The sequence below is a fragment of the Corvus cornix genome, chromosome 10, assembly GCF_000738735.6.
Source record: "Corvus cornix cornix isolate S_Up_H32 chromosome 10, ASM73873v5, whole genome shotgun sequence".
Classification (NCBI taxonomy): Eukaryota; Metazoa; Chordata; class Aves; order Passeriformes; family Corvidae; genus Corvus; species Corvus cornix.
The window spans coordinates 6,551,164-6,575,887 of NC_046340.1; the positions used below are offsets into that span (position 1 = coordinate 6,551,164).

Sequence of the window (24,724 nt, forward strand, 5' to 3'; positions counted from 1 at the left end):
TTAAAAGGGGGCAAAAAGTCATCGCAAGTAAGTGGGATGTGATGCTTAACATCAAGGTTTATGCAAATACACTTTACGGTATCAGTTGGGGGTCAAGAATCATGAATTTACTCTGCAACACAGGAGAATTAAGAAAGAAAAAGGATGAAACCTAGCCAAAACTTGGAAATATGTATAGTCCTGATTAATACAAGGCTACTAGGAAAAAGCAGATGTGAAATCACACCTTGTTTTATTCAAGGGAAAAGCCAAAGTGTACAAGAGCCAAAAAGAACTTATTCTAGGCAGTGGCGGACTCAAATACAGCAATATTACTCCTTCAACATTAATAAAACATGTTGTATACAGAGCTTTTTCTTTTCAGTCCTTGAAACTCTGCCAAGTCATAAGCTTTTTATGGGAACATTGAAATGAATGTTGATCAGAGCCATACCCATAAGAGTTTTAAATTTTACCACCACTTAGAGGCAAGGGCTTCCCCCCAGTCCCTCACATATCTGAAATCTGTACATTTTTGAAAAGCCTGACGAACTAAAAAAACGCATACACCCTCCGTCTATGAAGATACTGAATTCCCTCTTGAATTACCAGCTGAACTCAGGCCTTGGAAGGACTATGAACTCCTCCACGCTCTAAAATGAAGTTCCTCAAAGGCAAAATTTTACATTTTGTATACAAAAAATAATAGCTACTTGGTAAGTGAAATTAGAGCACCAGAGGTCACCTCATTACCAAGAACACTATATTCTTTTCCCCATCTCTTCCCATATTCATCAGCATCTGCTTTTTCCAAGGCCTAAGCTTTATTTTTCAAAAAGTTACCACTGGCTCATAAAAATACAATTAATTTGGAAGTACAAGGCTCCTGGCATCCAGACAAGCAGTTGATCATTTAGTTGTCGCATCTAATGTGATAGAGCTTCAACTGAGTTGGAAAACTTCATAAAATAAGGGGCTTCTTCCTTTCTAATTAACACAGCAATGAAACTTAACAGCCTGGCATGGAAATTTCTTTCCAGCATTATGTTTTTGAAACAACTCATCTACTCCCACAGTCTACGAGACCTTTTGACAACACGCTACCCAGTAATTTACCCTTTCCAGCTTAAATGCTTCAATTTGGAGTACTCTCTATCAAACCAACCAGGGGGGCAAAAATGCTGCCCCAGAAGACCAGAAAAATATCTGCCATCCTTAACAGCTACTCACCCTGCATGCTTTTACGTCTATTCTGTAATTGTAGCACTAAATCTGTGTCCATTGCAACAGTTATCCATTTTATCACTGACAAATTTAAAAAGGCATTAATTAGGTGCACAATGCTTAAATTTAACAGGGAAATGGACAAAAAGTACACAGCCTATGTACAAATAGGTCTTTCAGGTCCCTGGGCTGGGAACTTGTGTTGTTTGTATACTATCTTGATTTATGTTTATTTAAATAATGCCAAATATTAGTTTTAAATTTACAGTGATTGCTTTATAAGATGTCTCCAATCCTATCAGGATAAAGAGCTTATACTAAACAAAACAGTTTGTTTATACTAGGAGTACATCTCATAGGAAATACTTAGAATCCCACATGTTCAAAGCAGGACAAAATTACAGCCTATCTTTCCTCAGAGGGTTGTTATCTCCTGCTACCAGGAGGCCAGAAGGACCACATGCAGATCACAAGCCCTGAAAGTTTCAATCAAGAGAGGATGGTCTGTAGAACCCCAGTAAAGCTGGAAGTGAGTTGTAATGCTCCCCTAAAATAACCATTCACACATGCAAACCAATTCCTGGTGCAGGTACTTAACAGTGAAAGCAAAGACAGAGCAACACCTTGTCCTTCTCTCAAGTACACCAAAAATTTACATGTTCCTATAAGGATGCCTCTGCATATCCAAGCCCTGCATTTTGTACTCTGGAACTGTGCTTGTACAAAGACTGGCAGAGCAAAGCCCTCCTCTACAGCTGATGCTCTTTTGTGCTGGGATCACAAATTGAAAGTGGACAAGATAAACACTTAAAATCACAGGTTGCTAGTGAAATCTCCTCAGCACACTTTATAACCTCTCGTGCCCAGTGACTGCACAAATTCTCCCCTCTATCTATAGACTGAAAAAATATTCCCCCAGTTTGTACACAAATGACAGCAATTCAGTTTTGAAGGGGAAAGAAGGAAAAAGGCAAGCACTCAAACTCTTAAGGATTATTTACGAACAAGCTGAAGCCCTATAAACTTGGCTGTTGAAGAAAGACAATCCTCTCTAGCTTATGCCAAGCCGGTCAGACAGAGGAAGAACCTCAGCAGTCTTCAAAGTCGAAGCAGATGGGGAAGTGAATAAGTGCCCATGTGAGCAAAGAGGAAACAAGATTCTATTCATTTTAGCTTGTTTTACAGCTTCAGTTTTCTAGACACCATTGACTGACATAAGCAGAGGAGCTCGCTTCTCTAACACGTATTAGAAATGCAGAGTAATTACTTAAGACTGCTACTGATGCAAAAAAATAAAGTCCCAGTGTGTGCAAATTGAGGATGTTGCTTAGCTCAGCAGGAGGGAAGCAGGTGAAGTGGAAGAAAGGTGCTAAGAGGCAGAGAACGAGAGAAATGTTCTTTGCTTTGTAGCTATGAAAAAACCACTTGGGATTCTTTATCATTAGTGTTTCAGTACCAGAGATATAAATATTTACGTAGCTGTAAAGTAGGTTCTACTTTAGAGCTAATTGTAGCTCTAATTAGAGCATTAAAAAAACCACATACGCTTGCAAGTAAATTTTTTACCCTTTTTGAAATAAAAAAGCAGCAGTCCACACATGCCACAGAATGACCATACATCACATTCCTTAAAAAGCTGAAGCTGACCTCTAGGTCCTTTCTCAGGCTTTACATCGCCAGACAAGATCCGGGCCAAGACCATTTCCATACACAGGGATGCATCTCTGTCTCAGGCTAACCTCATCATCCAAGTGATGAAACCTAAAACCAGCTAATCTCCCCCAGGGTCATGCTTGTGGAGCTGGGAATCCCTCCATCTGCCCCAGCAATATAAAAACATCACTGGCTGCAAAATAAACAGCACATGAACCACAGAACAATTGCCCCTCCAGTCAACACTGCTCATGCCACCCACCAAGGCCTAATAATTTTCTAACAGATCCCTCCCCCTAAAAACTTTTCATACTTTGAAGAAAGACCTTGTGCAAGTTGGCAACACACAACTTCTTTTGGATCCATACAAAAGAAGGACTCCCTTCCTCTCCAAATTCCTAGGAGTTTTGCAAGCTATCTGCAATCAGACAAAGCAGACCCTGAAGGAGCACACAAATACTTTGAATCAAGAACTTTTAAACTGAGCTGGCAACAGTGGAAGGGGGAGTATTCAGTGTTATAGCTTGCTAGGGAGACACCAAGAGCCAAGGACATGCTGAGGAGATGCTCATCTTCCAAAGAAAATACTGCTGAGAGAAACAGGCATCCTTCCACCATTTATTTTAGGAGATGGCTGCTGAGCTGCATCAGCTATTCCACTGGTGTCTCCATGAGTGTTTTCTGCCCAAGACTTCTGCTGGAAGAGACAGAGCTGCAAAACTTGTAAGAAAACTCGACAGGAAGAGGCACTGAGGGGTTGAACAACACCAACCCACTTCGGATACACACTCCATCTTCGCTTATGCAAACTCAAGTGACCTGATATCCAGGGTGGGTTGTGTGGAGACCAGTCAAGATAGAAAAAGGTATATGAAGTCTTTGCTTGTTTTTCTGTGTAACTGTACATCAAGAAATTTGCTAAAATGAGAAGTATGAAGGAGAGGAGAGAGGCTATGTTATGAGTAACAGCAAGTGAAGGGAACTTCAAACTACAATCACTTTAGCTTTTTTCCCTATTGTTAGTTATCATACAAGCTGAAAAGTGAACTACCTTGCTTTAGGTAACTTTTTACCATGACAACTATTCCTTTTAGCAAATATATCATCATTCTCACAGCATCTTTAGATGCTTTAAGATGCAAAGTGAGGACTCCTCCAAATCTCTCTCCGCACTAAAAAAGCTCCAAACACATTAACCTTGAAGGACCTGCACTCTGGTGTAGTTGGAGGGGGAAAGAAAAGATATACAAGGTAAACTCATGCTGGCTCTTTAAGAGCATCTCCACAAAAAGGACTTTTTTTTTTTATGTGATATGCACAGTTGACCTGGGTTAACACTGTGGTGTGGGGAGTTGAAAAGGGATCACCTGATGAAACAGAAATACCTCCCTCCAAACTATATTGCAGGAATTCCAGCCAAGCACCCCAACCGCAGCAAACAGTAAGAGCCTTCTGGAACAGCACACGTTCTGTGTCAGCAAAGCAGCATTAATACAAAACTCAATTCAAATAAAGGAGCACTGACCCTTCGGAAAGAGTAGAGCTTCATCAGGCTTCTACCACACCAAACAAAGACCACTGAAGATACTCAAACTGCTCCAAAAAAATTATTATATCAAAAGGAGGAAAACAATGTCAGCCTTGTACATGTTTTGTTGCTGAATAATGACAGTGTTTATCTTCCCAGCCTAACACATTACTGCTCCAGACCCAACTTTAAAACAGAGTACATGACAGAATTAATTATGTCCTTTCCTCTTAACTACCATTCCCTGGTTATTTATTAGCTCTCTCTGCATATATTCATAGATGTGTCTAAAATACAAAGTTAAAAGAACTTAAAACTGATGCCTAAATACTTCCCTCATTTGCAGAGTCCTCTCCATCCTCTGGACAGACAGTGGCATCAATAAATACAGCCTCAGGCTGCAAAATAATCACTGCTCAGGAAGTTGAGGGAGACAAGGAGGAACCTCAAGACTGCTGCTAGGGCAAGCATGTTTCAGGAGCAATGCAGTGCTGATCCCAAGCAACAATCTATCTCGGGCATGTTCTCAGAGGGTTCTGCTAAGGACTTTTCCAACTTTGTTGGAGGCCACCAGCCAGTTCCTGTGCGTTTCTGGAAAAGACAAAAGCTATACCACACAAAATACCCTGAGTTCAACACCCTGGCAAAGGAATGGCAAATAGCTAAACTCAGATGAGCTACCTAAAAGGAAAACTAAAGGGAACTCAAAAGCCTCTCCGCAGTTGTCTGTCTTCACTCTCCTGAAGTCCTCCCTGAAGAGGGACAAATATCAGGGAAAAGCAGATTGGAGAAGACTTCTGGTTTAAGACAATAACTTTTATTTCACCAAGGTCCCTCATCTCAAGGAGAAAAGCTGCCCTGATGACCATTCACTGGAAGGAGATCAAAAGGAAAAGAGGGTGGGTACTGCAGACAGCAGAGACAGGGGAAAAAAGAAAACCCTTTCAGGGACACAAAGAGTAGCAGCACTTTTGTCAGGGTAGATGTTAGGACACTGTATTCCCATGTGAACACCGCAGTTGCTTTTGGCCTCATCCAGGATCAACAAGCAACTCCAACTAACACACCGAATTAGCTGTGTACCTAAGGATTAACTTCTTGCCTTGCATCAGAGGTCAGTCGAGTCTTCTGTCCACCATAAAGGAAAGCATAGTACCTGTTGGTACAGCAGCACCCTTAGTTCTTCCACCCATCATCCACGGCACCGGATTTGTGCCCAGAATGCCCCAAAGATATTCAGAAACAGACAAGACCAGGTGCTTGCAATCAACACTCAGAAATCCTGCCAATCACCAATTATGCAGAATCTGGCATTTTAGAGGTGTAGATGGGGTTCAGAAGATCAAAGGGGGTTGTTAAATTTGTTCATGTTTCCCCATCTTTTGGGCTAAAATAAATATAAAACTCTCAAGCTTTTTATGATTTCTCTCTATCAGAAGCTCCTGCCTGAGGGAAAGAGGGAAGAGACAGGGATGGAGGAAGAGCAACTCTATCTACAAACCTGGAAGCATGAAACTTTCATTTCATGACAAAATGATATTAAATGATAGCAACAAGTTTACTTTCTAGTGGGGAAAAAAATGCAGAGCATCTCTTGAAAACAAAATTTATAAACTGATGAGATTATGCAGTAATATGCAGATATAACCTGTATTTCATTATTCTGCACCACGTCCACTTCATCTGATTAAATAAATAAATGAGGTCCTTATGTCATACTAGAGGCATTACCCCTACTTTTGTTTACAACCTCTTTCTAGCCTTTAACCACAGCACACGCAGCACAGCTGGCTGGCAGCTCAACGTTACAACCCAACATGCAAAAGAAGTTAAGATAGGGGAAGCGATGCTAAAAAAAAACCACAGGAAAAAATCTTGCTTCACTTACCTAAGCAAAGTTGTCATTAGAGAATTTTCCAGTAATAAAATCCAAGAAAAAAAGCCTGAAAAAAAACATAGAACAAGGCAAAGTTTTAGTACATAGGCTATTACTCTCACTCATATTTTTTTCTTGGGAATGGGAAAAGTCAGTGATTTAAGAAAAAGTAAATTCACTCCATTAGTTGCCTTTCTGATAGTTATTTGTAACAAAAAAGTCTTCCTCAGACAGCGAACATATCAGAAACAATAGGGCAGATTTTTCACTGCTGCTGCCAGCATTATACTAGTGCGATTCCCCAAATGTCAATCACGTTGGGCTGCAATAAAACTAGTGTTATCCAGCAGACGAGTCAGGCCTAGGGCAATTAGCTAAGCTGCCCCATTTAGATTTTCAGTCATCTCTCCCTCCCACTGAGCTGGATTACCAGAAAGTTTGGACCAAATTGTGGGGTGGGAATCAAGGAGTCACACATGTTCATACACAGAGAGTAGGGCTGAAGGTGGCCAGAAACAAAACTGCTGCTTATAAAAAAAATACCCAAACCACCCCAAGGCTAATTGCAAAAGACTGAGGCAGCACAACACATATCAATATTAAGAAAGCTGGGAAATACAAGACTTCATTACAGGCATGAAAATCCAAAGTAAAGTATAAGTTACTGGCAAAACTGGCATGTGGCCATGACAGGTTTTACCAAAATCACTGCTACCAAAAAACTCCTGGAAGCTTGTTGAGACCCATGAATGCAGACTGAAAAAAAAAAAAAAAAAAAAAAGAGAAACCACACACCCAAACTAACTGAATATGGATGACTGCAAGCCTCCAAATCAAAGAGGGAGTTGACCACTGTTTAGGAGGAAGAAATCATTGCTTGTTCCAAGATTAAAAACTTATAATTCTGGCCCCGGCTGAAGCACTATCATTCACTAATCTGCTGCAATTTAGTCGGGCTGATCCCCTGCTCAGACAGACGGGGCATTATCAAAAGTTCCTCCATTCATTTCGCTTCCTGTTAGCCAGTGAAAGCCCCTTTTATACCCTCCTCCAGAGGCTGCTAAAGCCAGGGAAGACTTTCCGATGGAGAAGATAAGGTAGTTGGATTTATTCATGAGAGGAGGAAGGGAAGTTGTACAGCCTGATTACAGCTGCTCCAAAGCTGAAAACTAGAGGTTTGGAGGAGGGAGGTGGAAGATGATGGATTTGTTATTAAATAAGCATTATACCACCACCATTATTGTTAGAAGTAGCATTAACTCTCATGATACTCAACTACAGAGTTGAAAATTTTACTCTGAACTTGGCATCATCAAATATGCACATGTGGTTAAATAATTCAAAAATACATGGACAAGGCAGAATATGGTATTTTTTAGGAGACTAAGAAAATAATTTTTAAAAAAATATTATACCTAAGACCAAAGGACAAACTAGCCAGAAGAGTCAGAGGGAAGACACTAGAAATGGTCTCCAGATTGAGACTGTTCACGTATCATTTTTGGGGTCAGATGTTGTTCTTATTGTCAACATGAGCATTCTCAGACTTCAATGGCTTAGGATAGTGATTTCCACGTTACTTAACATGTGTCAGCAATTTTGAACAGTTGCTCTGCAGAGTCTTACACCAAGCAAAACCTCACCAGTGAGAGCCCAGTACAGTACTTGGCGGATGAAAAGCTGCCTGGAAACTCTATCAAGTCTCTGAAAAACATTCCCCCAATAATGTTCAGACAATCTGGTATAGTTAGAGTAGTTTTTAAATGCAACAAGATGGAAACGCAAACGAAAACACATTTCTCAAGTTTAAAAAGGTCGAGCCAAAGCAGTGAAGCTCCACCAGAAGTTAGGGCTAACAATGATGGTTACAGGGGTAAACCCTGCCTCTTCCTTCCCCTCTCCCAGACTATTCTTCTCCAAACGAAGGAGCAAAATAAACAAGAATCAAAATACCCACAGCAGAAAATCACAAGCAGCTTTAAAAGAAAGAAAATAACTCCGCTATACCTCATCTTTACTCCATCCAGTCCACGTACACATCAAGGCTTTAACTGTTTTCCCCTCTGACAAGGCTAAATGACATCAATACAAGCAAAAATAATATTTTTTTAACACACTATTATATGAAAAGGAAAACTTAAAGCTACCAGCTTAAATTAGACAAGGATGGAGTGTAAATCTCTGTTGGGCAGAAAGAGGGCATAACCAAATCTAGAACAGCATGAAGACCCAACAGAGATGGTTCACAGGTCACCACAGGGAGGGTGAAGTATCAATGGTCCTTGTGCAAATAGGGACAAGGCTGACAAATTAACTCTTGCTTTGCAGAACACCCATATGCAACCAAAAAGCAACAAGCTACAACAGAATCCAGAGCTTATTTTGATCCACCTCCTCGTTTAGGTTATTTTATATACACTATACAAAACTTGAACACAAACTGTACAGATCAGTTTGCTCCGTGGTCACATAATTTCTTCTCAGTGATCAAAGAATCAGGGAATGAGGAGACAACAGCTTCTTTTATTCTCACCCCAGCCTTCATCTCTTCAGACTCATCACTTCAGGCAAAGCTCAGCTGGCAGCTGCTCTCCTCACTTTGTGCTGCAGTGGGATCTTGCCTGTTGAAACCACCAACTTTAATCATAAACTACAGCAAACTCTGCAAATGCTCAGATTTAATGGGTACCTCAGAAAAAGCTGCCAAGTCTCAGATTCCACCCATAATAAACAAGGTAATATTGCTCCCCTATCTTCACAGGGACTTTACAACACAAATCTGAAGGGACAACGAACTGTTATAAATCTCCAATGCACAAAAGCAATTTTACATGCTAATTTGCAGCTTCACACTATGAATAAGGACAAATTTATCAAAGCACAAAGGGTGTTTCCTATAGTGGAAATGTCGTAATGGGATGACAAGACATAGCCTGCTTGTTCTGCATGTTTGGTAAGATTGTTGGGTCTTTCTTGTCACAAAACAACTCTTGTTACACCAATATTTAATTAAAAACAAGCAAAAATCCACCCAAAATTTCCCATTTGTTTTCAGGTCTAAGGAACCCACAGTGACAAGTTAGAACTGATACTGCATAACAAGGAAATGAAGAGCCATGAATGAGATTTTCCTTGATGTTTTCAGCTTGATAAACACCCAGCTGCAGCAATGCTACAGCTGATTCAAGGGAGTCGGACCAAGCCTGAACACTCTTCCCACTCAAGCTGACAGACTACAAGAACATCACAACCAGAGGCCCACGCCCACTGGTACAGAGCTGGATACAACTCATTTTTGTTCTGTGAAAATATGACTTTACACATATGACAATTTCAGGAAAGCCAAAAAAAACCAGGTTTACTTGGCTCTTACGTTTCACTGCCTGCCTTCTGCAAATTCAAGGTTGGTTGTTGTGATGATGCCAGGGTTTGGAGGTCAGTTTGGTTTTTTTTTAATAACCCCAAAACCTAAAAATTCCTACTTCTAAAGACCACCTTATGTTTCCCATAGGCCTGGGCATAGATACACAGATGCCCAGTTTCTAGCATCTGTAGTGTCAGTAGTTACACTTGGAATAGCTGTGACTGAAGGCAATGGAAGATTTCAAGTAGTAGTTTCTTGGCCACACAAGCCTGCAATTCCAGATTTCTGCACACATTGCGAGGGGCATGTGGCATTACCAGTGGCTGGCGTTCAGCACGTTCCTGGGCAAGGCGGCTGCAGCGGAATTCAGAGAGAAAAACAGCAAAGAAATCCAAAATTCAGAGAGCAAACCCTGTACATGCAAATCAGGCTTTGCAAACCCATGATGCACTGAAAGAGTAAGGATTTTCCATCTCATCTCCAAGCACATACTCAGCAGTGCCAGGAAGGTTAGAGGACTGCCAGAGCATGCACAGGAGAAGGTTTGTCTGCAAACAGCCTTGACTAAATTCTTGTAGCCAATTAAGCAACAATTCTCCACTGAGAAAACAGCATCTCCCAGTTCCCTGCCTAATCCTCAACTCCTGCTTCTTGAGCTGGCTTTCAATTTTTAAGTCTTATGTTTTTCTTCAGAAGCAGAAGACAAATGGATGCCAATTCTGCAGACATCCTGGTTGCAAGGCTTTCATTTGCCTTTTAAAGACCATCAGTACTCAGAAGTGACTTAACACTAATGAGCTTTCACCAGCAAGTCTGCACATTAATACATGTGAGTAGGCATGCTAAATCCACTCAAATTACCTATCTGCAAGGCTCTCCTCCAGCCTGGACTGGACTTCAAGCCAAGGGATGATGAAACCTGGAAGGTAACTATGGATTGTCTCTCGTCTGCATCCCTTTGTTAAGCTGCTCAGTGATGCTAAGCAGACGCATTTTGAACGTGCTGCTTCATCTCATGTAAGGGGGAAAAAAGGAAAGAGTCAGAAATAGTACTTATCTGAAAAAAAGCAAATATTTTAAACTAAGTACTGCTACTGTTTGTAGAATGGCCTGTAAGAGAGATATAGCTGAAATTCCTTTAAATACATGTGTTCAGTTTTGAAAGTGCAAACAAGTCAATCTGACAACCCAACTCGGTTAGGATTGCTCCAACAAAGCCAAGGGTCCCACCCCCCCACCCTTTTCCTAAGTACGCCAGCACAAGTTTCTGGCATAGGCACTGGTGTGTGAGATTTTAACATTCCCCTTTCCATAAACAGTCATACATCAAGCTCTAAAAATTTGCTTCACAGAAACATTTGCACTAGTAAAACTCAATTTTTCTAATATTTGTATGACACACGCAGGAGGGGTACATAAAAAGGTTATGGTGAGCTCATTTAAGAATTTAAACAAGTACTTGATAAAAAGGTTTTGAATTATTCACTCAGCTCCACTATTAAATCAGGCTTCCAAAGGAGTCTTTAAACAATACAGCCCAGAGACGCTGTATTTATAACAAAAAGGCAGCGCTGAAGCCATCACACTGTCTCACAGCACAAACCATTCATAATTACAGTGTAAATGAACACAGCCACGGTATCGTGCCTCGGTCACAATCCTGCCAGATTAACTGGACACTTTAAACATTTATACAAATATTCCTTTCTGGAGAGGCAGCACCACTTCTGTCTAAATATCTTAAGTGCTGCTTTTTAAGCTAAGAAAGAGCAATTTCTTCAAGAACATCCAAAGTTGAGAGAAACACTCAGGAACAGTACCAAGCAAGATAAAGACAATCTTTTACAAGTATTTATTTACTTTTATACCAGCCCATTTGGGCTCACAACAAGTACTTTGGTATGCCCACCAAAGCTTCACAGCCAAACTTGAGTGAAGACATCACCGTGCATCTCAGTTATAAACTTCCATGCTAAATTTACACACAGCACAACAATTTTCTCAATACTTGCTGCTCACACACATACCAAACCTCTTTTTCCAAACCTCAGGGCTCACTTGAAATAATGGCCATCTCTAGAGGGAGGAAAAATAGAGGGTTTGGAAGAGATAACATGAGTGGTGCTTCACTCCTCTGGTACACACATCCTCTCACCACCTGCTTCCTTTCTCCCCATCCCTTTTTCTTCCACCTCGCAGGCTGCTCTTGGTAGTTCAGCTCAATGAACATGAGCCAAGATTTCCTCTCAAAATAACTACTCCCAGACAATTTCAGCTATGAGAATCACCCACAGAAACCTTCCCATTTGCATATCATCTTCTCTCCTTCATCAGTCTGTTCCCAAGTAAACTCACGGGCTGGTGATTCGAGGTCATGAAGTTATGGAAAAAAAAGCAGGATACCATCCCAACACATCCAGCCATGTTCCCAGAGCAAGGGCAGGATGAGTCAGTCTCCCAGTATAGTCAATTTCAGGCGTTTCTGGCAGCATTATTTTAATGACAGCATTTCATTTCCTTCAGCCATCTCATTGAGACAGCTCAAGTTAAGTATTAATGAAGTGCTTGAATACTCTCACTGTCTGGAGGAGACGTGGAGTGTCACCTAACCAGCTGCTCAAGATTCACACTTAGCTGCTCTGGTCACCAACACAACCAAGAAAAGGATTTTTGCATCACATGAGTTAAGGAAAGATTTGGATGTAAGAAGCATGAGCCGACACTACCACAGTAACAAATACCACTGAGCCCTGAGCAGAACCAGCAGCACATCAACCAAAGACAACCATAATCCCTTAAAAACAAATAAAAATCTAAGGGTATCTTGACATTTCTGAAGAAATGGGGGTTTGGATGGTTTTGTTTTGCTGTTACAAAGCCAAGCCATTGTAGCAGTGCCATCAGCAACACCTCCTGAAACTTCTTAAAAAATTTTTAAACCTTTAAATTCAAATTTGCTGATGTACTTTCCTTCAAACCTACATCCCATCTCCTCACCCACATGTTCTTACAAATCCATCTATTTGAAGCAGTGGTTTTCCTGGTTATGGGTAAGGCTCAACACCTGCACCACTGCAAACGTAATTATGGCAAACTACCATGGCTATTTGTAGACTTCCTGTTCATCAAATAATATTAGTGTACCTTTGCCTTGAGCAATTATTTACAGAGCTGAAAATCCTGGAGTGACACTGGAGATCTCAGAAGCATTCTGCTGTCCACCCCTCCATTATGCCATGATGCTTTGTATTAGCTTTTGGAACTACTCAAAGGGGAAAATAAAATCATCAGAGTAATTCTTTATAAATCTGTCCAATGTAAAGGAGGGGAAAAAAATGTAATTCCATTAAAACTCTGCATTAGCTTACTCTAGTTGAGACTGGGAGGCATTTTACACTTCAGCTGAATTGGCAGCTCAAATTCAACTTCAGGCTCCAACGCAAGCTGTAAGTCAAACTCCTCAGCAGAGTAAAACCCATATTAGCCTGCCTTCACTGTAATTTTAATCTTACTTAATTCTGAGTATGTAATTTATGTTAAGAATAAGCCACTTTTTTCAGAACGGGATATACAGCATGCAGAATTAGTCCCTGGCTAGCACAGTTAAGGCTTCCCTTAAAGAAGTATTTCTTTACATATTGACAGCAAAGGAAAAAAAACACTGAAAGCTTAAAAAAAAAGAGTTTTCATAAATGCATCTCAGATGGCTGTATTAATTCACCTAATATATATCCCTAACCCATCAAAACCCAGCCATGCAGCCTCACTTCAAACCAACGTTATGTGCTAGAAAGAGGTTTGATCTGTTTAAAAACTGACACTTCTTTTTCACTACACACACAAGGGGTGAGAGAGGAGAGAAAAATAGTTGGTATTCCTACCTTTAAAAAGGAACAAGATCATCCCATTCCTTCTCCCATCCATTTTCCCAATTTATGATTAAAAAATAAAAAAAAATAAAAATAAAACAATTAAAATCGACATGAAAACACCTTGTAAGGACAACATCTCAATTTCAAGTTCCACCAACAGGACAAAATTCATAACAATTTCTCTAGCTGAAATGAAAACAACTTCAAAGCACTGTCTGAAGATCACAAAGTCAGTTTTACAGCCCAAACTGTCAATGAAGCTGGTACACAACACCCACCCGCACCAACACAAGCAGTATTTTTACATCCTGTAGCCAACCTAAAGCTCTGAAGCCCCAGTTACTATCTCTCCCAATCATGAAACATTCACTATGTATTTCCTGCATTATTTGCATGGTTACTTAGGTTTCGGGGTTTTGTTTGGTTTTGGTTTTGTTTGGGGTTTTTTATGCCCAGTAAGTAAAAAGCTACTAAGATCTCCCACCCAAGCTCAGAGGAAACTCCAAGTGCATTTACAAGGTGGTTTCCCACCCTCCTTCTGCACTTGCTGCTGCAGTTCTGTGTTGTCCCCTTGGCTCCCACTCCTTTCTAACAGGTAACAAAATAGCTCAACCCCTATCACCCATCCCCAGGCCTGCAAACCAACACATCCTTTTCAGTGAAGCTTACACCCTGCCACAGCCTATTTGTATAATCTGAATGGGAGAGACAGGGAATAGTTAAGCATTTGGCAAGTGAGTGATTTGAGAGTGAAATGCAAGAGATGCACACACCAGAACAGCTGGACTGTGCCAAGAGCACGAGCTCAGGTCTGTTCCATTCGCAGGCTGGCATCACAACATCAGGAATCTGAATGACTTGCACTAAAATATCTACGGGAAAAAAATTCATCACTCCCTTTACCCTCTAGATTTTCCTCCATTTTGTGTGGTGCAGACATGGAAAAGTTAAGCAGAGGGCTTGCAGGACTCTGCAGCACGTTCAGCCCCGCACTGTGCTCGAAGCAGGAGCTGTGTGAGGAAAGGGAACTGGAGAGGCCCTGGACAGATGTTTCCATTCACCAGCGCTGCCAAGGAGCCGGGAATGCCGAGTTCACTACCTTGGTGTTATTTACATTTCACAACATCCAGCAATAACCATGCCACAAGCAGTTTAGGAAAGGAAAATACCACGCAGCAAGGGAGCGTTTTACCATCGCCTTCGTTAAAGGGGAAAAAATTAAATTGTTTTTTTTTCTCCCAGTTCTGAAACTTTGCCTGGTTTCATTTTGCCCACTGCCATCCAAACAGGACACAAGCATGCCAAGCCCCATCCACTTTGAGATAATTACCAGCCATGGCCCTTTTGCACACACAATTGCTTCTGGGGTAGAGATGGTTAACTGTGCCACCCCTGAACCACCTGGACATTTTCTTTCCATTTTCCAGAATAAACTGACTTTTGATCTAGCACAGAGGACAGCTTCTCCTTCAGCAACTGTGCCACAAACCAAATGCTCCGAAGACCAAACCTGAAAATACCCTTGGTGGAAGGGTGCATTTCAGAGGCATTCATCCAAACCTCAGTCCTGAGACCCAACAGGTTTGATAATGAGCTGCCAGATCCAGTTTGGCAACTGGAACAGCTACTCCAAGTGCTGCCCCATCCACCCGAACACACTAAAGCGTTAGACACAGACCACATGCAACAGTGTGCTCTGCATGTCCCAAGGTGCTCCCTGCAGCCAGAGATAGGAAGGATGATGAGGGAAACATTTTTTCACACCATATTATGATCCTCCAAGTCCTCTCTGAGCCCACAGCAGAGAGAGAGAGAAAATAAAAAGACCAGTACTACCCATTTCTATGTCAGTACTTTCTTGAGCTTTCAAAGGGGTTCTGTATCTCAGCAGAGACACTGTATCATGTTTCTCAAAGCTTCGTGCTGGTGAACACTGCCCAGACAGGACAACTTTACTGGGAGTGAGTGCAAGGCTCCTCTCCTGCCACTGCCACAACGGGACACCTTCCTTCCCAAAGTAAACCAGACACTAATGCTATTTATGGGTCCTGTTGCAGAACCAGACAGGCTTCCCAGCCACTATTCATCAACGTGCAAATAGGTTTTATTCCATGGCAGGCAGAAGAGATTTGGAAGAAAAAGTCCTGAAGTTCTGTCTTATTTTTTGAAAGAAATCAATGGTTGAAGATTAGCTGGAAATTCAACACAGAACAGTAATACCTGCAAATAAAGGCTGATCACAATTCTACGGAAAACACTTTGTTTTTTAAAAATTGACAATTTCAAATTAGTTCCTAAAGAATTACTAAAGGAAAGCAAACATCCACGGAAAAGGCAGCCAGCTGATGTACCAAGGGACAGACCTCCTAAAGAACATCAGCTCTATCAGTCCTCCATATCCAGAAGAAAGGGTAACTGTGAAATTTTCCTTACTTTGCAGAAAAAAAAAAAAAAAAAAGACTACATCGGTTTCCAGAGATGCACAGATGAACAAAACTCACCAGCACTACTTTCAAACATTAATGCAGCAGACTCCACCGACTTGTCTTCCTATGTCTTTGGGGTTTCAGTGGGAACTACAGCTTTGTTCTTACAAGCATTTTTCATGGAAGCACCTTTGCATTTAAAATGCAAACTGTAAACGCATCTGCTATGCAGATAAAGCACCCACAAGCACTTAATTTCATATGCAAGAAGTTTTACAAAGCTCTCAAAAGAGCCCAAGGACATTTGGAAGGATATATGCAAGTTTAGAATGAGTCTTAGCATATCATCAACCAAAAAAAAAAAAAATCTATTCTTAGATATCTCCCTTTGGTGATTCCTATAATCTTCCTTTTTTTTTCCTCCTACTCCTTTGAGAAAGTAAGTTGTTTGGTTATTCAAAAAAAAAAAAAAAATGGAAGAACCTGTTTTGCAAGGCCTACAAACAAAGAAGTATCTTCCAAAAAAAGAAAAGCTCATTCAAAAGTATGTAAATATTAGGGCTGGTAACACAAACAATAAAACCACAGGAAACACAAGAAATTAAGAATAGATCAGGACTCATTCAATTTCCTGGCTGCTGGATATATAAGCACTTTTCTGGGTTGGATGTACAAGACAAAATTTATTTTCTGAATAAGAGACATCAGGGAGTTAACACAGATAATTTGAAGAGGCAGAGATCAGTGTCTGTTCTGATCCTGCTTCTGCTCCTCGGCAGGACAAGGACATTGATCAAGGCAGCTACACCCAGGACCTGGCACATCAAGCACCAGGGGTTCAGCATCCTGCACTGAGCAGTGAATTCAAGTTTGGTAAAGTCACAGAGAAGGCCAAAAACAGGATTACTCCTGTCTCATCACAGGACGCTGCTGAGTGCCCAGTGCACACCCCAAAGGCTGCTCTTCAACAATGGACAGCTCGAAGCTGAGCATGAAGCAGAGGTGACAACTAGTTCCCAACGTGCAGGGTGGTCCCTGCCACTGCCACCCTGCAACTCTCCCTGGCTGGAAGGCACACTCCCAGAGCTTGACACTGCCTCGGGCATATTCCCAAATTCCCCACTGACGCTAGGCTTTCATCTAGCAGCATCCCAACAGTTCTTTCTCTCCTCTCCATCGTGGGCATTTTTTTTTCCACCCAGCCAGAAGCAACAAGGTCTCAAGCAGATGGAGTTGAACATGTCTTGTGTGGGAATTTAAAATTCTGCTCTGCCGAGCATCACAGCCATGTTAACTCAACCACACTGCTCCTGCTCCTCAGTCCAACTTCCATCAAATGCTAAACCAAGTCTCCTTCTTCTTTCCCAAGGTATCCAGTGGCTCAGACTCAGACTTATCTAATAATCAAAAAAAAAAAAAAAAAACAAAAAAACCCTGCAAAGAAAACAATGTATTTCCTTCACTACAAACACCAAATTATGTACTTACCCAAAGAAAAAATTTAACAAGACTTAGAGCATGTTTCCTCCAAAATGGCCTAAGTTTCTCTTGGCACTGAAATATCAAAAGCCCAAGGCATAAATACACACAGGTATTTATGCAAATGGTAGTATTATTTCTTAATCAATATCACTAGCATTGATCGGACTAGATTTTTAGTAAAAATTGGCAAAGATTTTTTACAATTCATTCGTGGGGGGGGCGGGGGGAATTAAGACCCCTCTAAGCAGAGTATTAAAAAGCTTGATAAATTTATACTCACTTGATACATTTTATCATAATGTTTGAACTTTTTATATAATGCAATTGTACAGTAACTGTTTGACTGCCATTTATCTGCCATATCATAGTATTAACTGACATCACAGAGGGGATGGGTCCTGCAAATAATCCAGCAAAGAAAGGGTAAAAAGCACACTCATGTTTTGTAGCTTCAGGAAGATGTATACATTTTCAAGCACTTTCTTTGCCACAGGTCCTCCATCTTCCTCAAGTAGTTCTGAATTTTCATTTCAAAACTTGCTCTCCATATATTCAAGTGTTTTCCTTTTCTCCACCCTCCGTAAGTTGTTGCTGGGATAGGATCTCGTATTAGTCTCAAAGAACCCGATGACTTCTGAACTTTGAGATTATAAAGCAAGAAAGTTACTGAACACTCACATGCAAGTTGATTGGCTAAGAAAAAGTAGCACAAAGTCCTGCCAAAATCCTAGCTAATCTGATAAAGGAAAAACCAGGGAGGTCTAAGCACTAAACCCCACGGTTTAAGTAGAGCCAATACCAGCTGCAGAAGGAAACACATCACATGCAGCAGAGCACTCCTCCTTCAGAAATGCCATCTGAAAAGACAACATTTTACCACCTTACTGCCCATAGGTAAATTGCAAAATTCCCAGAACACAGGAAAACGTGTGGGACTGACAGGTAAATTTCACACCGATCAAGAAACACAACTTGAAACTGACTGGAAGGAGGGAGAAACAAATTTATGAGACCTACGTGACACGAAGCCAGTTACCACTTAAGTACTTCTTTAATTCTCCTGCTTTCAATGCACTTCACAAACAATTAATCCTCTTAACATCCATGCAAACATATTTATTATCCACAGTTTGAACTTGTAAGCTCTTAACGCAATGGTCTAGGTCTTTTCCTGGCTTAATACACTGCTCATGAAAACAGGGACCAAAGCTCTCTTTTAACTGTGGAACAGCTCCCAAGAAATCTGCTCCCATCACCCCACTCCCATCAGCATCTTACAGAGAGACAAGAAAGGCACCTACTCAAGAAAATACTTTTATAAGCTAGTTAAAAGTATTTTATGCTAGTTAAGTGCTCAAATCTCAGCCTCCATGCTACACACACCCCTCTTCAGGGTACATAACCAAAATACTCTTCCAAAATTAATTACTAGCTCTGGCCGGGGTGGAAAAGCAGCTCCAAATTTTGGAGACTCCCTAACTCCCACTGCACAAACTTTGCTCAACTCTGCAGGAGCCACCAGCACACAAACGCAGCCACACAGTGGGTACCAACATAACCCCCAGCATCGTCCCACAATGGGTCTGAGGTCAAATGTGTATGTATTTTCCTGCTGGCATCTGCACTACAATAGAGAAAAACCTGCAGCAACATTTCGCCTTGAATCACACAAAAGTGTAAAGAGACACCTGGACCTTGTGAAATGAATGTTTATTACACAAGGCCTTCTTTTATGACAGTACATATAAAAGGGGTTTAGTCTTTATTTCTCTACCCAGCTGAGACAACCTACTTTTTCTGCAGCTGCTAGGAGAAGAGAAACTATAAACATTTACATTTAATGCAACAAAAGGTTTGCTCACCACCTCTTGTGCTCCACTGTGCTCTTAGACGATGATCACTCATCATAAAAATGGGTGGAGTGGCTGCAAAACACTCAGTGATGGAAAAACTGACTCCCATGTTCGAGAGAGGTTCCTGCCACAGGCTGAAAACCCCACTGAAATGGAGTGTTGTCATTACTCCCAGGATGGGAACTCTTTGGGCTACGGATGCAAACACATCTGCTACACAGCACGTGAAGCAGCCCTGTTATACTTCATCTCAGAATCACCCTCTGCACCAACTCAAAGCCCTTCAGATCAGACTACAGAAACTGTTCTAATCTAGGCCACGTGTAAACTCAATCATCTCCAGTTTGGTTTTAAACAATTAAAAACCAGCACTCCCAAGTACAAAGTGCAGACTCAAAGATGTCCAGTGCCGTCAGCACCGCAGCCTTGCTGCTGCAGTGAAAGATTTATGGTAACAGGGAACAAAACAACAGAACTCATCACGTAACACCAGAGGTACATCACGTAAGCCTCACTCCTTGGCTGACTCACTAAGTGGTATTAACTAAAAAAAAGCAAGTCCCAGTTTTGCTGCCATCTTACTTGTGGGCTCAGCAATTAGGAAGCATGCCGTGCACAAGCTCATGAGCCAAAAGAAATTACTCTGTATAAGGGTCAAATATGGTCATCCTGTCCTCCCCTTCCCCCCAAAATAAATCACTTCCCCCCTTCCTTTAACACCTGCTTCCTCCATCCAAGCATTCATTGTCCCACCGCTATTATGGGACCAAAAGCTTCAGCATCCCAGAGGAAACTCAGGATGGAAAACAGTGAGTGCAAAGCAACCAAGACACATTCCCTTCAGCAATCTCACCCCTCACCAGCCCTTATTTTCCCTCTTCCTATTGATAGTAAAATTTAGGATTTGGCCGGGTGTTGATAGCCACACATCCTGGTATTGAATCCCACTGTGCCCACTAGTGTGGACTTTTCTTGCTCTCACACCTCCCCAAGAACCCACAACCAACACACAGGGCAGGAAACTAAGCCAGACAACCCACGGCCCGACACAGCACAGCTTTCTGTATTGTTGCCCTGAAGGGAGAGACTTCGCACAAGCAACCACTCTGTGCATCCCTAAAAAGTAGCAGGAGCACGGTGACATCAAGAAAATGGCAAAAGAAGCCTTTGGACAAACCCATCCTCAGCATCAACTTCCAGCAGGAGGTTTTTAACTGCAGGAGGTCGCTGTGCACCTTCACACTCCCACTTTGGTCTTCCCTACGCTGAAAACAGGGATACCTGCAAGAACACGACGAGTCGGCCAGCATCCATGCGTGACACATGCCAGGTGTGTTAATCCATGGGAAAAGAATGGGTGAGTCAGTAGTTTGAGTCTGAAGACAGTCCAGTTTATGCTCCATGCCAAAACCTTTGTTTGTAATGGTTTTACTAAGTGCAGCATTCAGACTTACAGAACAGTTACACCACTGAGGGCAGAGGCACACTGGGAAAAAGATTTACTTTCCCAAGTAACTTTGCCAGAAACCTCAGATACGGTTTAGATGAAGATACAAATATGTCAGAGACTTTAACATAACTTGCTGCTCCAGTTTGCATTAGTCATGGGTGATAAAAAGCACAGAGGACTCAAACATGACACATCAGGCACTTTCTCTCCAGACAAAGTTTTGATCATCAGCATCAAATGACCTTTAAGACCACTTTAAATCATGCTCATAGTGAAAAAGTCTCATCAAAATTCAGCCCTGTATTTAAGTAATTCATTGGGTTTTTTTTCCCCCCTTGCACTCAGAAATGAAGCCTGAAGTAGCTGCTACAGAAGAAAATCCTTAAATCCTTCCTTTTACACTGGATCAGGCTAATCTCAGCAGTGCTGTCACACTGTAAATAACATCTCACATTAAAAAACAATTTGGGGAGATCTCTCACCGTGTATTTTGCAAATGTAACATTAAGGTAAAAACGGTTCAGTAACAAGACTAAAGGGAAAGTTAGATCAGCCACCTGAAAGTAGTCAAAAAAATACAAAAAGAGACTAGGAGCAGTCAGAAGCTGCTGTGGAAAATTTTGCACAGTCTACTAGAAAATTTCACAAGTGCTTGAAACAAAGATCCAATGGATCACTTGCAACTACCTGAGCTCAACATTTTGAATAGTATCTAAGAATAGCAACTCCACAGGAGCCAATGAGTAATCAGCCTCCACCCCATGATTTTCAAGGAAATCAAAAGGTGTCCTCCTGAAAGGATCAAACCTACAAGAAAACTATGACAGTTCAGTTGTCATATTGACTGAACAAAAAACTACAACCAGTTTTGGAAAGACAAGAGTAGCCAAATGGGAAAATTATTTATTATGAACAGCTTATGGAATCACAGAAATTAAAAAAAACCAAAAATTTCACTGAAGAGACTGGATCATCTTAAAGAAATATAAAAGTGAATTGGGATGGGGAAAGAGACTCAAGAAAAATACAAGTGGTCCAGGAGAATCATCTTTGTCAAGACAACCTGTGGTACAGAATTACAAGTTCACTGGTGAAGAAGCACCATTCTGGATGCTGCAGCCAAGGCCACAGTCAAGGTCCTCCACCACCACAGAGGTCCCTAAGGCCCACACCACCAGAAGACCACACCCAGAGGCACCAAACCCAACCTCATACCCAAAACATGATTGGAATATACTGTATTTCAAGCCCTCAACACAAGTGCCGTAGAAGGTGCTGACAGCAGTTTGAGGGGTCATTTTGCCTTATGTTTTCTCCAACCCTAGATTAAATATCTGAGCATTTGGACTGTAAGAACTACACTGCTATGCCAACAAAGAATTAACTTTTTTTTCACCCATATTACAAATCGTCCAATAAACTCTTCAGCATCAGATTTTTAGGTTTCTTTTCAATATATGTAAAATAGTCTTGTTAGACTGCCTGACCATGTCACAACATGTGATCCATTACAGCTACAAGAGAACTAAAGCTTACTTTTTCCAAGGTATCACACTGCATACTTTTTAAGAACTGTTGACTACTTTATACTTGTGATTGCACTTTCTTCCCCTGTTCCTCAACAACCGAGCAGCCTACCTAAAATGGTTATAAAGAAAACTTTAAAAAAGAGTATTAAAATGGCAGAACTTATTTTGCAGAAAAGATTTATCTTCACTCTTGACAGAAATAACTGCTGTCTTACAGAAATTAAAAATTAAACACTTTGACTTTTAACTTACTGGCTTATCTCAGAAACATCTATCTCCCATGTCATCTTCACATGCCATAAAACAGGGATAGGCACCACAGTCAAATGCCCTCTTTGCAATTGGAAAAGAACTTCCAAGAGTTTAGGTTTCTCCTGGTGGAAACATCCGACCCTCTGCCACAGCAGCTGCTTGTGATAACACAAAGGAACATGAGTCAGGTAACTGATGCAGGTAAAGAATGAACTTTTTCTTAATTGATACAAGTTATGAATTGTATAGACTAAAAAACAATAATGCATTCTTAACTGGGATCCATTTCCCAATCTGGTTTGATGAACAGACCCAAAACCCCCGGTATGGCCCAGCTGGGGAACTGGAAGAAGCTGCTTACGCCTATACCAACACACAAAAGACATGAGACGACAAAATTGCAGTTCAAGTTTAGGACGACACTGAAACTTTTACCTACTGCATGTCTCCACCAGCCACCTCGAGAAGGACAATAAAGTCTTTACAGGATTTGTGGCGTTGCAGCTTATTTGTCATGCAGGCATTACGAGAGGAGTCACCCTGTTTCCCTGACCAAGCACCATAAATATATAGAGGTATATAGTTCTGAAAATGATCGGTATAGCTTCACTGCAGCAACAAGTTCCCAGCATAGCTGCTTTTCCTGGAGCACTGCCATCATATTTTCTTATCACTAACCAAAGTAACTAACCAGCTAACTCCCGGTGATGGGCTTTGCCTTCTAGATTTGCATAAAGGTCATTCGCAAAGGGAAAAAGGCAGGCTTGATAAATAAATAAATAAAAAGAAGCCATTGTGCCACATCCACGGCTTTGCTTCCAAAAGTCACAAAGAAGTGCAATGCCAGGCTGAAGTGTCTGACTATTCAGTAAGTACAAGGAGTGGCCGATTCCCTCCTCACAGTGAGATTGTTGACAGCTGTTTTAGAAGAGAAAAAAAAGGGAAGCATGACTAAGCTATTCATAAAAATTGCATTATATCCAACATCCTAAAAACAAGTTTTGATTTAGAGAAGGTGCAAGACTTCCTGGACGTGACTGACCAGGTGGTACATGCCAGCCCTAAACCAGGCTCCCAACTGGATTATATCCCCTGTGGCAAAGCCCAGGGCAGCAAAGAAGGACTCTTATTTACACCAGAGCTATCAGCTGCTTCAGAACGTCAGTCATTACCTTTATCTGTCCTACAGGTGATCAATGCAAGCAAGCACATGAACACTTGGCACTGAGCAGCACCCAGTAATCACAAGGTGCAGGCTGCAAGGTGTTTTCCTCCCCAGCTTTCCACATCCAGCCTCTCATGTGCCAGCAAATAGGAGTTATCCTCCAGCTGGAAACCATGCCAACAGCCAACTCCCTTTCCAGGAGACTGGTAAAACACGGGGCCACAATCACACAGGGAGGGCGTATCATGCCTTTATGGCCTCCCAGACTATCTAGCCGTTTGCTCAAGTTTTTAACTTCTTAGCAGTGCCTTCCACCAGTAGAGCAAAGCCAAAACCAAATAGTTCCTCCATACTAATCAGCTGTGTGGTTTAGCTGACTTCAGGCTATTTATTGCCTGTGTGGGGAACCCCTATAGAAATAGCATTTAATAGCACTCAAGTAGATTGCAGAGATAACCAACAACAGTAATAAGCAGAAAAGCTTCCAAGCTGCTTCAAGGTCAGTTTTATTGGTGAGTGGATCACCACCAAATACCAGGCAGAGAAAACTGATACACTGGTGTCCTGGAAACAGTGGAGAAGAAGTAGATACAGCAGACACAGCAGCTTCTACTAATGATTTTTTTGTTAAGTAGTAATTTATTAGAACTTATTATTCCAGCAGAAAATTATATGAAAGAACCCCACTGCTTTTGTAACACAGGAGCATGTGAACACCACCAGTAAACCTACCAATGTTTTTTTCCTCCAGTATAATTTATTGACTGCTGTTCTTAATTCATGCTTTGGATAGAATAACCAGATTCCTTTAACAGTACTTAATCCTCCTCTTAGCACAGGAGCGTACCCTAGACCAGAACACGGCTTACTCACAAGTATATCCTGCTGAGAGATTAGTGAGTTCTGCATATGCCCAAGTCTCAAAGCTGCGCTACGCAGACTGTGTTTAAAAACATCCATCATCGGATAGTACCTGGCAGAGCTCTGTTCCTACGAGCAGCTTTGAGTTCTTAACTGCATTTCCCTCCTTTGATGCAGCGAAGCTGTAAATCAGGAACATCGAGCTCCTGC

The 24,724-nt window shown here is 41.4% G+C and overlaps 1 protein-coding gene across 4 annotated transcripts in view; it reads right to left on the bottom strand.

The window, feature by feature from the left end:
- The window catches only part of AKAP13 (A-kinase anchoring protein 13), a 202,319-nt gene that overhangs the window by 175,393 nt on the left and 2,202 nt on the right, over positions 1-24,724 (bottom strand). For all 4 annotated transcript variants that reach the window (XM_039557341.1, XM_039557343.1, XM_039557342.1 and 1 more), the window contains exon 2: positions 6,273-6,327. The gene's annotated coding sequence lies outside the window, so the exon portion shown is untranslated. The remainder of the gene's footprint in view (positions 1-6,272; positions 6,328-24,724) is intronic.